This window comes from Macrobrachium rosenbergii, chromosome 55, assembly GCF_040412425.1.
Source record: "Macrobrachium rosenbergii isolate ZJJX-2024 chromosome 55, ASM4041242v1, whole genome shotgun sequence".
Taxonomy (NCBI): domain Eukaryota; kingdom Metazoa; phylum Arthropoda; class Malacostraca; order Decapoda; family Palaemonidae; genus Macrobrachium; species Macrobrachium rosenbergii.
Genome location: NC_089795.1, coordinates 84,650,426 through 84,662,662, shown reverse-complemented (window position 1 = coordinate 84,662,662; position 12,237 = coordinate 84,650,426). Strand labels below are relative to the sequence as shown.

The following is a 12,237-nucleotide window of genomic DNA, read 5'->3' as shown; positions in this document are numbered from 1 at the left end:
TATATATGTATTTATGTATTTATGTATGTATGTATGTATGTATGTATGTATGAATGTATATATATATATATATATATATATATATATATATATATATATATATATATATATATATATATATATATATATATATATATATATATATTTTTATAAATATTACTGCTGTTCGCCCTCGTAACATTTTGATTGTAAAAATATCAGCCTGACTGAGACCGGGAAAAAGCGTTGTCCCATATAGGAGCGTCTTCAGTTCAAACCTTAACGTCCGTTGGAGAAAGGGATAGGTAGTTAGGCCTTTTACCCTATAGGAAAATTTCCCATATCAGCCTTAAGAATAGGTGGTCCTAAGGTCCCTTTTTCCTTCCTACCTGTCTCTTGGCGAATGTTTTTAAAAAGAACGTGGACACCTGGGGTGACTGTTTTTGACCTAGGCTGGTCAGGGAACTTCAGAGAGAAACTAGCCGCCGTCTCGGCAGACGTCTGGAAGGTGGCCCTGTCCCCTTTCTTTGTCTATTATTCTATTAGTGAAGTGAAGAAGCAATTGCCAGACTCCTCACGTCGGTGTTGCGCACAATATTCGTCCTAAGGTAAAGTCGCTTTTTGTTCAAAACTTCGCCCATTCTTTTATCTTTTTTTCTGTATTTCACATTTCTTTTGTTTCCTCCTTCATCCCCACTTACTGTATATGTGTTTACGAAGTCTAGATTAAGCCTAATTATTATATTGTTAGCTTCAACCCCATTATTCCAGTAAAATACCTAGGATTTAGGGTAAGCAAAATCAGGTTAAATCTCGATGCTTTTGTATGCCTCGCGTCCGAATGTTTGGAGGAACCGTTGCGTTTAAAATCAAATTCATCTCAAATATTCTTGTTAAGGTTAATAACCCTTAACTGGCGACCTTTGGCTAATTAACGACTGTCTTTGAGGTTAACTTTTGGCTTCAAGTGGCAGGTTACGTGTAATCTTGGTTTGCAGGGCCGTAAAATTACGTAAATTGAATAATACATGATCAACCAAGACCCTCACACGTAACATTGGCGACCTTGCGTAGAATCTAAAGTACATTTTAGAGAAAGAATCTGGAGAAAAGGAAATTAAATTACATTAATTCCAAAAAAAAAAAGTCAGATATCGAACTCCATTTCATTCTTCCAAACAAGGAACGAGGCATAATAATAAGCAGTAAAGAGAATAGTTATAATAACAAGGTAGTGAGAATTAGCGTAGGTAGGCAAGGGTGCGTCGAGAGCAGAGCAATCACAATTTGGGTCGTTTAAGGAAGGGCATTTTACCGTGTTCGGATCGTGAGTCAAGTCGTTCAAGTAACGAATTCAAAGGCCGAATCGCGGAGCCCGTTTCATGTACACAAAGTAATTTAGAAATCGCGTCGGCAATTCCGATCGTTATTGTTTGCATATAGCAGGAATCATTCAAAACCGTGTCAGTGAAGTAGCAAACGAACTGAAATAGTAATTTTACAATAAAGGTACCGTTCAACAACGTAAATTTACGCAGGCAGGCTAGCATTTCTCTTTTCATTCTTTTGTTTAATGTCCGGGTGAGAATACGATAACAAAAGACACAAAGTTGTTTGGTAATTTAGTTTTCCATCCGTAACGTAAAACGCTATGCATGATTGGTATATTTAAAGTAAAATCTGGATACCTGCATTTGTTTCGTGCGTTGTTTTTGAATTTGGTGCTAAAAGAAAATACCCGCCATTTTGGATTCCTCCGCCGTGTTAAGCGTTTGTTTTGAAAAGTGTTCGAACTGTTTGTGAGAGAACCGCCATTTGATGTTGTCTTCGCCGCCCAAGGTTTTTTTGAAATTTAGGCCTAACGGGACTTGGCCGCCATCTTAAAGACCTTGTTATTGTGACCTCGACTCTGCTCCCCGCCACTCTTGGGGCATAATTTTTTTTTTTTTTGCCTTTCGTAGTAAACCCACCTCCAAATTCTTAGCTAGACAAGACCAAAAGACAATTTAGGCAGGGAAACATAGGCCTTAGTTAGGAGTAATACCATAAGTTCCTATACAAATACCTGCTATAAAAATCATATAAAGAGAATTTAAAATTTTACGATAAACTTTTGTGACGTCGGCTCCCAGGAAAATTAAGATAATAAAGTAATCCCTAAGGAAGCCAAGACGACGCATCTATATCATTTTATTAAGATCCATGCCATTGTGCATTTATAAAATCTTTGTTTACATGTTCTCAAGCAGCAAGAAATTAGCTGATTGAAAATCTCTCTCTCTCTCTCTCTCTCTCTCTCTCTCTCTCTCTCTCTCTCTCTCTCTCTCTCGTCATTCAAGTAAGCATTCCTAACCTAAGTGTACGTGACCCTCTTCAAAGAAAGAACGGCCGATACTAGGCTAATTAATTCGAATACAATAAACCAAATAAAAGAAACACCTGTCCCACAATACATGAGGACAAGTTAAGAGTAATTACGATACAGTGATAAACTGTCGGTCACGAGTGAGGCCTGCTATCCAGACCGAAGCAAACAGTAGTTTTCACCCTCTGAAAAAGAAGGGGCCAGCACTGGGGCCGGTACTGGGACCAGCCACTCACGAGGATCTTTAAAGAAAAAAAAACCCAAAATTCACTTTATTCCACAGTGCCAATAATTTGCAGCACTGTCATCACTTGAATAGCTTACTTCTCTCTCTCTTTCTCTCTTTTACCTTCCCTTTCTCTCTCATTCGATTGTTGCACTCTGCAGGGTGTAGAGTGCCTTTCTCCCATATAGCCTAGTTGGACTCCAGTAGAGGGTCCCTAGGAACACATTGGCACCATAAGTGCCACCAAGCAAGAATCCAGAAAAATAAATAAAACAAAAACAAAAGGGAACACAGAAGAGAAAGTTCTTCTGGGACCTAACCTGCACCAGTGCCTAGGGATACTGAGTGCCACCAGTGTGACCTGTACACGGCACACCCAAACTACAGTGCCACCTTTGAAAGGGTGCCACGTCATTGAAGAGACACTTCCTCGCTGCCCAAATGCGCCCGTCGACCCGGTTAGACGCCCTTCCCACCAGAACCATGGCAGCAGAGCATTATAAAACTTTCCTGGGGCTGGGGACGGCGGCAGGTCTCACCGACTCGGAACTTACCACCTGGGTTAAGGAGCAAGTGGACGACTTGGCCAAGCGGGAGAAGGAAGAAAGACTCGAGCAGAGGATGTATGAAGCCGAGCAGAGGAAGTATGAAGAGGAAAAGAGAAAGAAAGAAGAAGACAGCATGAGTTAGCCTGCAAGGAAACTGAGTTAGCCCTAAAGGAGAAGGAGCTCGAGCTTGAGAGAGCGAAAATGGAGAATGCCGAAGCTATGGCTAGCCATCAAACCTCCAGTCCTACACCTGCTGCATCAAACGCTTCAATTTCGAGCATCAATTCCCTAGTCCCCAAGTGGACTGAGGACGAGCCAGAAGCATGGCTGGAGGAGATCGAGGCTCTTTTCGATAACTACAGTACCACAGAGACGGAGAGAGCCTTAATACTAGCCAAGCATATGGAGGGAAAAGCCAAGGCAGCGCCGCTCACTGGAGAAGAGCCAGAGAGGCAACATGGCAGAAGTTCGTAGAGAGTCATTACAAAGGCCTACGAGATAACCCCAGAAAAATGGAGACAACGGTTCGAGGTCTTGCCAAGGAAGTCGGCTGGTCTTGGACGGAATGGGCATGTCACAAAACCCAGTCCGGTGCACGCGCTGGTTCAACTCCTTGGCCTGCACGACGTTTGAGGATCTTTTCAATCGGACCATGCTAGAAGACCTTTTCCAATGTGTGCCTGGGCCCCTTGCGGTATATCTTAACGATAAACAGCCCTCCACACTTATGGAAGCTTGTCGCATGGCTGATTCGTCAGGAAACCTTCAATCAGTCGCATAGCACCTCTCAGAAGCGAATCATCCCTCCGGCCTACCTCTCGAACTCCACTCGCCCGAAGAATGGACTGCCTAGCAAGACCCTGTGCAACTATTGCAAGAAGGGGGCCACGCTGAAGCTGAATGCCAATACAAACTCGGCACTAATAAGCAGCCTAACCCTACCAGCCAGAACTCCGCTCCCGATTCATCCGCTCAGCCCTCTCCTCCAACAGTTACTGCAGGCCACCGAGCCCATCAAAAAGGCCTGTGCAAATCCTGTGGGGCTGCTAGCCACTACAATGCTGGATCTCCGGCCTGTCCACATCATGTCCCCACCACCAAATTTGTCAACCTAATCAGCACTTCATTTTCTGCTGCTGGTCCGCACCGATCCTTTACCCCAAGAGACTGGAAACCCAGTTCATCTTGGTGGCCCCTCTTCAGAGCACTAGCCTGCCCGTGACCCTTCCGGTCACAGTAGACACTGCGGCAGATATTAGCCTGATTGCCAGGGCCCAAGTGCCAGCCGGTGCTGTGGTTGACGAAGAAACGCGGTGGGAAATGAAGTGGATAGAGGGCCACACCATCACCGTTCCCACGGTCCAACTCCAGGTTATGACGCCTTGGGGGCGCTACCCCACCGCCTTGGCGTGGTAGGTGGAATTCGGCCCGGAGTGGTCTTCTTGTTGGGTTGGGATCTTCTCTGCGGAAGCCCGTTACCAACGCCACTTTGCAGCCACGTTACCTCCTCCACGGAGGCCCCAGTTGTAACTCCCAACAATGACAAACCTCCACCTTCCGCCCACCAAAGTGGTCCGCGGAAGGGGCACAAACCAAACTGTTTCAGGCCTAGCCCTCTCCAATTGCGAAGGGCTGGCCCACCAAGAGGTCCTCCCCCTCCGCGAAGAGATTCAGGAGGAGCAGTACCGCTGCAGGACGTGCAAGCGGGCAGACCACTCCACAAATTGGGAGGGCTGCCCAAGCAAACAACGCCCAGCGGACGCCCCGAACAAAACTCTAGGAGAGGCTACGATCTCCTGCTGGGGCAGGAATCTCTGCTGCAGCCAAACCCAAGTCGTCCGAGAGGTATTGCACCTCCGGACCCCTTTGTCAGGCATGCCTGACCCTCAACTGCTGCCAGTGCCACTTGCGAGCACTGAGCAGTGCCAGACTCCGTCCGCCACGGACGTTGAGCTACCAGTGGAAAAGGCCCCATGCGGGTCTAAATCATGAGGCGAATCCTCCTCCAGGAGATTTAGGATTCCCCATGCAGCTGATCATTGCGACTGGAGAGCCTCCAGCACCCGAACCTTCTTCTTTGCAAAATTTGATTCCAGGGGATGAACCCCTGGAGGATCGAAATGGTACCACTTCCTTGGAAGACCAGGAACTGGCATCCTCGGATGCCGAAGTCGAGATCGCTCTCGCTCCGTTTGTCGCAGCAGCTGGAGTAGGGCGTCCTCCGCAGCTTTGCAGTTGCCCCTGACTTCGCGCCCGCTAGCCCTTCTGGCCTGTCCCCGGAGTCGGTGCTCTCATCACCTGCTGGGCCAGCTACTGATAGGCCTTGGAGGAACCCAAGAAGAGGAAGAAGGGGCGGAAGAGAGCCCAGTAGTTGCCGAGCTATAAGCTCCTCCTGGCACTAGTGCCCTCTCGGCACAGTGCCCTAACATCTAAGAGTGATCCTGGCCCCTTGCCCAGAGAAGGTAGCCAGTGTGATCTCTTCCTTTTATTTGTACCTAGCCTAGGCCACCTTAAAGTACGGTACATCAATTTAGTAACCTTGTTCCTTCCACTTACCACCGAGCCGCAGTAATCACGTAAGTAGCCTAACTAATTTCAATAATCTTAACTATTGTGAACTGAGCCACGATGCTCAGGACACGCATAACCTAAGACCTCCGTGAGGCACCCCATTTATCATATGAGGCAACCCTCATGAATTAACTAGTTAATTTTAATTGTATTAAACATAAACCATGTTGTAATTTAGTTAGAATATTAACTCTTATGTTGGTGCTACGGTTGGGTTAGGATAGGTTAGGCTAGGGAATCTCATAGAATGTACCACTAGGCTAGGTCTAAAACACATCATGATTGTAGGAGGTAGCCTATAATAACCGTGAGCACCTTCCAGTACTATTAGAATTAGGTAAAGTAGTGAATATAGCTCATATCCTATCTAGGGTTAGGTAGTTCTGTAGCTAGGTAGGCTAACCAGGACTAATCTGCTCAGGGAAGGAGAGTAACCTACGAGAGGCGAACAGCTTGCTTAGTATAGACCTTCACGCCCGAAAAGGGAGTGAAGGCCCTCTTAAGGGGGGGAGCTTTTACAAATATTACTGCTGTTCGCCCTCGTAACTTTTGATTGTAAAAATATCAGCCTGACTGAGACCGGGAAAAGACGTTGTCTATATAGGAGCGTCTTCAGTTCAAACCTTAACGTCCGTTGGAGAACGGGATAGGTAAGTTAGGCCTTTCACCCTATAGGAAAATTTCCCTATCAGCCTTAAGAATAGGTGGTCCTAAAGTCCTTTTTCCTTCCTACCTGTCTCTTGGCGAATGTTTTTAACAAGAACGTGGACACCTGGGGTGACTGTTTTTGACCTAGGCCGGTCAGGGAACTTCAGAGAGAAACTAGCCGCCGTCTCGGGCAGACGTCTGGAAGGTGGCCCTGTCCCCTTTCTTTGTCTATTATTCTATTAGTGAAGTGAAGAAGCAATTGCGAAGACTCCTCTCGGCGGTGTTGAAATGCGCACAACGTTCGTCCTAAGGTAAAGTCGCTTTTTGTTCAAAACTTCGCTCATTCTTTTATCTTTTTCTGTATTTCAACTTTCTTTTGTTTCCTCCTTCATCCCCACTTACTGTATATGTGTTTACGAAGTCTAGATTAAGCCTAATTATTATATTGTTAGCTTCAACCCGTTATTCCAGTAAAATACCTAGGATTTAGGGTAAAGCAAAATCAGGTTAAATCTCGATGCTTTTGTATGCCTCGCGTCGAATGTTTGGAAGAACCGTTGCGTTTAAAATCAAATTCATCTCAAATATTCTTGTTAAGGTTAATTACCCTTAACTGGCGACCTTTGGCTAATTAACGACTGTCTTTGAGGTTAACTTTTGGCTTCAAGTGGCAGGTTACGTGTAATCTTGGTTTGCAGGGCCCAGTAAAAATTACGTAAATTGAATAATACATGATCAACCAAGACCTCACACATAACAATATATATATATATATATATATATATATATATATATATATATATATATATATATATATATATATATATATATATATATATATATATATATATATATATATATATATATATATATATATATATATATATATATATATATATATATATATATATATATATATATATATATATATATATATATATATATATATATATATATATATATATATATATATATATATATATATATATATATATATATATATATATATATATATATACATATACATATATATATATATATATATATATATATATATACATACATATATATATATATATATATATATATATATATATATATATATATATATATATATATATACATATACATATATACATATATACATATATATATATATATATATATATATATATATATATATATACATATATATACATATATATACATATATATATATACAGGCGATATGACTTAACCGGTTCCGTGCTTCTGACGTTCCAGTTTAGATACGGTTTTCAGATATATCCATATAAAAATCCAGGCCGCTTACGAAACGACGTTTGTTTCGAGTTCTGACGCAGCCCGTTCTGACGCAGCCTGTTTTACGACGCTTTTCAATTACGTATATTTATAAAAATCCGTTTCTGGTTTAACAGTAATCATCAAAAATCAGTTTCTGGTTACAATTATTAAAATACATTGCAAGGTTATGACTTTTTTTCGGCGCTTTTACGCCGCTTTGAAAAGGAGAACTAGTTTCGTGAGCGTAGCTGCGCTCTGTATGTAACTGCATTGGTACTGTACAGTAGTTGACGGTTAACGACCTTCCTGGGTCGATCACGCAGGCGCGTAACAATACCAAACAACCCTTTCCTCACTCACGTGTTTGCCTCCGCAGAGTTAGGTACGTTGCCTCATTGTTGCTTTTCTTTGGCTGCAGTTTTTTCGTGAATTGTGCCTTCACTATGGCTCCAAAACGGCAGAATTTATCATCTGATGCTAGTGCATCCAAAAAGCCGAGGAAGAGCATCACCATGGAAGTCAAGTACTGACGTAATTAAGCGTTCGGAGAAGGGTGAAAGTAACACCGAGATAGGCCGTGCAGTGGGCCTTAGCAGAACGACGGTTGTTACCATAGTGAAGGACAAGCAGCGTATTCTGAAACATGTGCAAGACGCTGCACCAATGAAGGCAACGGTGATTAACGTGAAGCAACGTAGCCAGAACGTAGTGAGATGGATAAGTTATTGTTGATCTGGCTGGAAGACCAGAACCAACGGCGTGTTCCAGTGAGCCCGAGTGTGATTCAAGAGAAGGCTAGGGAGCTGCATGCGGCAGTGGTGAAGAAAAATGGGAAAGGCAGTGCTAGTGAAGAATTTTCCGCCAGTAGGGGTTGGTTTAACCGCTTCAAGGCTCATGCAAATTTGCACAATGTGAAGTTGCAAGGTGAAGCTGCTAGCGCTGATGATGTAGCAGCAGAAAGTTTCCTAGTGGTTTGGCTGAGATAATTAGGGAAGGTGGTTACACTGCTGACCAGGTATTTAATGTAGATGAGACAGGGTTATTTTGGAAAAGAATGCCAAATCGTACATACATTTCCAAGGAGGAGAGGTCAGCACCAGGCCATAAAGCTGGTAAGAGGCTGACTTTACTCTTTGGGGCCAATGCTAGTGGCGATTTGAAAGCTTAAGCCCTTGCTAGTGTACTTGGCAGAAAATCCCAGGGCTTTTAAGGGCATTTTCAAGAGTCAACTCCCCGTCATTTGGAAGTCAATAAGAAAGCTTGGGTTACCTTGATGGTCTTTGAGGACTGGTTCAATGACCACTTTGTGCCCGCAGTGGAAAGGTATTGTGCCTCGAAGGGTCTGCCTTTAAGGTCCTGCTTGTCTTAGACAATGCCCTGGTCACCTTTTTCTAATCTTAGTAATATGAACCCTAATGTAAGGTGGTGTATCTACCAAAATACTACATCCCTCATTACAGCCGATGGACCAGGGAGTCATTGCTAACTTCAAGGCATACTACCTGAGGAGGACAATACGGCTAGCTTTACGGGCCGTTGAAGGTAACAAGGAGTTGACTCTGAAAGATTTTTGGAAGGGCTACAACATTGCAGATGCTGTGACGAACATCGCACGTGGCTTGGGACGAAGTAAAGGTGTCGGCTCTGAATGGTGCGTGGAAAGAAACTGTGTCCTACCAGTTTGTGAATAGTTTTAAGGGGTTAGAGCAGGCAGAAGATGTTGAGGCTGTGACAAGGAAAATTGTTGGGCTAAGCAAGAGGCTGAAACTGGACTTGGAAGCTGAGGATGTCACTGAGCTGCTGGCATCCCACGGAGAGGAATTGTCATCGGAGGACCTCATTGAGCTGGAGAAGCAGATGATCGAGGAGGAGGAAGAGGCACCACAACCAAAGGTCAAGGAATTAACAATCAAGGGCTTGACAGAGGTTTTGCTCACCTGGAGAAATGTTTGGCAGCATTTGAGGGGTGAGGACCCTAACATTGCCAGGTTTGAGAGGATTCGCAGAGGAATGCTGGATCTTACTACGTGCTACAGGGAGGCGCTGAAGGAGAAGCAGCTGAAGAAGAAAGTGCAGTCTAGGCTAGACTCTTTCTTCGTGAAGAAGTCTTCAGCACCACCTGCCACTCCTAGTCTAGGTAAGGATTTCTCAACTTTATTTTTTATTAACTGCTGTAATATAAATTGTTATAACTTGTAATAATATTTATAAAAATGTTACTGCAATTTATATTTACATACTGTAGATACACAGCATAACCCAATAAATTTTATCATTTGTATCATTGCAGAAGTGACTCTAATCCAGATTCCCAGAACCTCTACCTGGCTATGAATCAGAACCTGAGCCTGAACCTGTACCTGCAGTAACCTCCCCAGCAGCTTCTCCAGCTCTATCAGGTAAAGGAATTCCTAAGTGTTTAATTTTTATAATTTTCATACATGAAATCATTTGTATATACAGTACTGTACATATGGTACAAATTTTATATTTACTATCGCATAACCTAATTTATTTCATTATGTGCCATTCAGATCTCTTTTGGTAGTGATGACAGTCCTGACCCCTGAAGAATTCAGGGTTTTGAAGTTACAGGACCTCCTGTCTCCTCTCAACTTCACCAGGTAAGGAATTCTTAATGTTTTTTTAATGTTTTATAAATTTTTATAAATGTTACAAAAAAGTGTACTGCACTTCACCCACTGTACAGTACACTATTGCTTTAGTATTTGCTGTAACTTTACATAATCATTATCATTCCAGATCCACATGTTACAGCCTCCTCCCGGCCAACTCAGCTGACCTTATCCCCTCCAGCCCCATCAGGTAAGGATTTCATGACTTTTTTTCTTTCAAATCACTTTATAAAACTGTATACAGTACAGTAGCTTATTGCATACATACCCTGTGTGGTAATTTCTATCTTTTATCATTCCACAGAAAAGACAGGTGTCCCCTGCTCAACTCCAAATTCACCTGCACCAGTAGCACCTGCACCCATTTCATGTCCACCAGGTAAGGAATTCTTCACTTTTGAAATTTCTATTAGCCTACATTGTTTTAAATTGTGTTATTATACTTATACAGTACAGTACAGTACTGCTGTGTACAGTATCATTTCTATCTTTTCATTGCAGACTCCCAAGCACCTGCAGATGCCACACCATAGCCCCTGTTCTCATCTACCATATGCCCATCCCAGTAAGCAAGCCAACCACTAGAATTTGGTAAGAACACTTTCTGTTTTATAAATTGTTATACATTTTATAAAATTAGTGTACTGTTTATGAAATCCACAGAAGTACTTTATTCTAATCTTTATCATGTACATTATCATTCCAGACTGACATGCACCTTTAACCTGACCTCTACTGGAACTGTACAAAACCTTCCTCATGTAGCCTACATCTTTCAAATCACTCAAGGTATTGAATTCTTCACTGTTTTTAATGTTATAAATGGTCATATGTACAGTACATTTGATAAATATAAAGTAACGTCTTCATTCTAATATTCAGACTGCCCAGCACCTTTACTAGAGCTCCCTCATCCTCGCCTCCATCTTCTAAAAATCACTGAAATTAGGTAAGGCATTCATATTTTTATTTTGTACTGTTGAACATAGGTTTGTGAAATACCTGAACTGATACAGAACAGTGTAACACATACAGTACAAACTCTGCAGCAATTTTATCCTTATCATTGCAGGCTCCCCACGCATACAATCTCCATCTCCCCAACCTAGCCTGCGGTTGTAACAGCTTTGACAATCACTGAATGAGGTAAGGAATTCCTAACTCTTTATAATTTTTATATATTTATTATTCTACTGTAAAATACTGACTGTTTCTGTATTTATACAGTACAGTACTATACTTTGTTGCATGCAGGACTACTGTACAGTATTATACGTACACTAATACTAAATTTTTGTTCCAGAATCCCCTGAATCATGAGGCCACACCATTTTTTCCAGGGTTAAAAGCACAGGGTTTCCAAAATAAAAGTAAGGAATTCACTTTTTTTATCTTTTATAAACTCTTTGGTATAAATTACAGTACAGTACAGTGTACTGTACACCTGTGTTACTGTATAACATATTTGTATTTTACTTTTGTGCAGTATATGTACAGTACTCTATACTTTACTGCATACAGGATTTACTGTACAGTACTGTACTTTGTAGTAAATTGTAAATTTTACATTCCAGAACCACCAGTTTTGGATACACACACATCAAAATGTAGGTAAAACATCAAGAAACAACATGCAGTATACCCAAAGGATTAAAAAGTAAGGCTTTCATAACTTTTGTTTCAAATTTTTATACAATTTTCTGGCGTCGTATGCCATCGTTCCGCTTTTACTGACGATTTTCGGGTTCTGACGCGCGCAAGAACGGAACCACCGTCGTAAACCGGGGACTGCCTGTATATATATATATATATATATATATATATATATATATATATATATATATATATATATATATATATATATATATATATATATATATATATATATATATATATATATTATACACACACCTTTTGACAGATTCCAATTCCTTGTTTCATGGGCAATGGCGAGTTTAGTGTCCCTTTCAGTATGGGCAG

General features: G+C 41.8%; 1 protein-coding gene and 1 long non-coding RNA gene across 2 annotated transcripts in view; one reads left to right on the top strand and one right to left on the bottom strand.

The window, feature by feature from the left end:
* LOC136835554 (receptor-type tyrosine-protein phosphatase epsilon-like) overlaps positions 1 to 12,237 on the bottom strand; it is a 282,453-nt gene that overhangs the window by 252,291 nt on the left and 17,925 nt on the right. The gene's annotated exons all lie outside the window — the stretch shown is intronic.
* Positions 10,791 to 11,359, top strand: LOC136835147 (uncharacterized). Its single transcript, XR_010852001.1, has 4 exons — positions 10,791 to 10,848; positions 10,964 to 11,046; positions 11,140 to 11,206; positions 11,330 to 11,359. It is a non-coding gene; the product is annotated as an uncharacterized lncRNA (long non-coding RNA).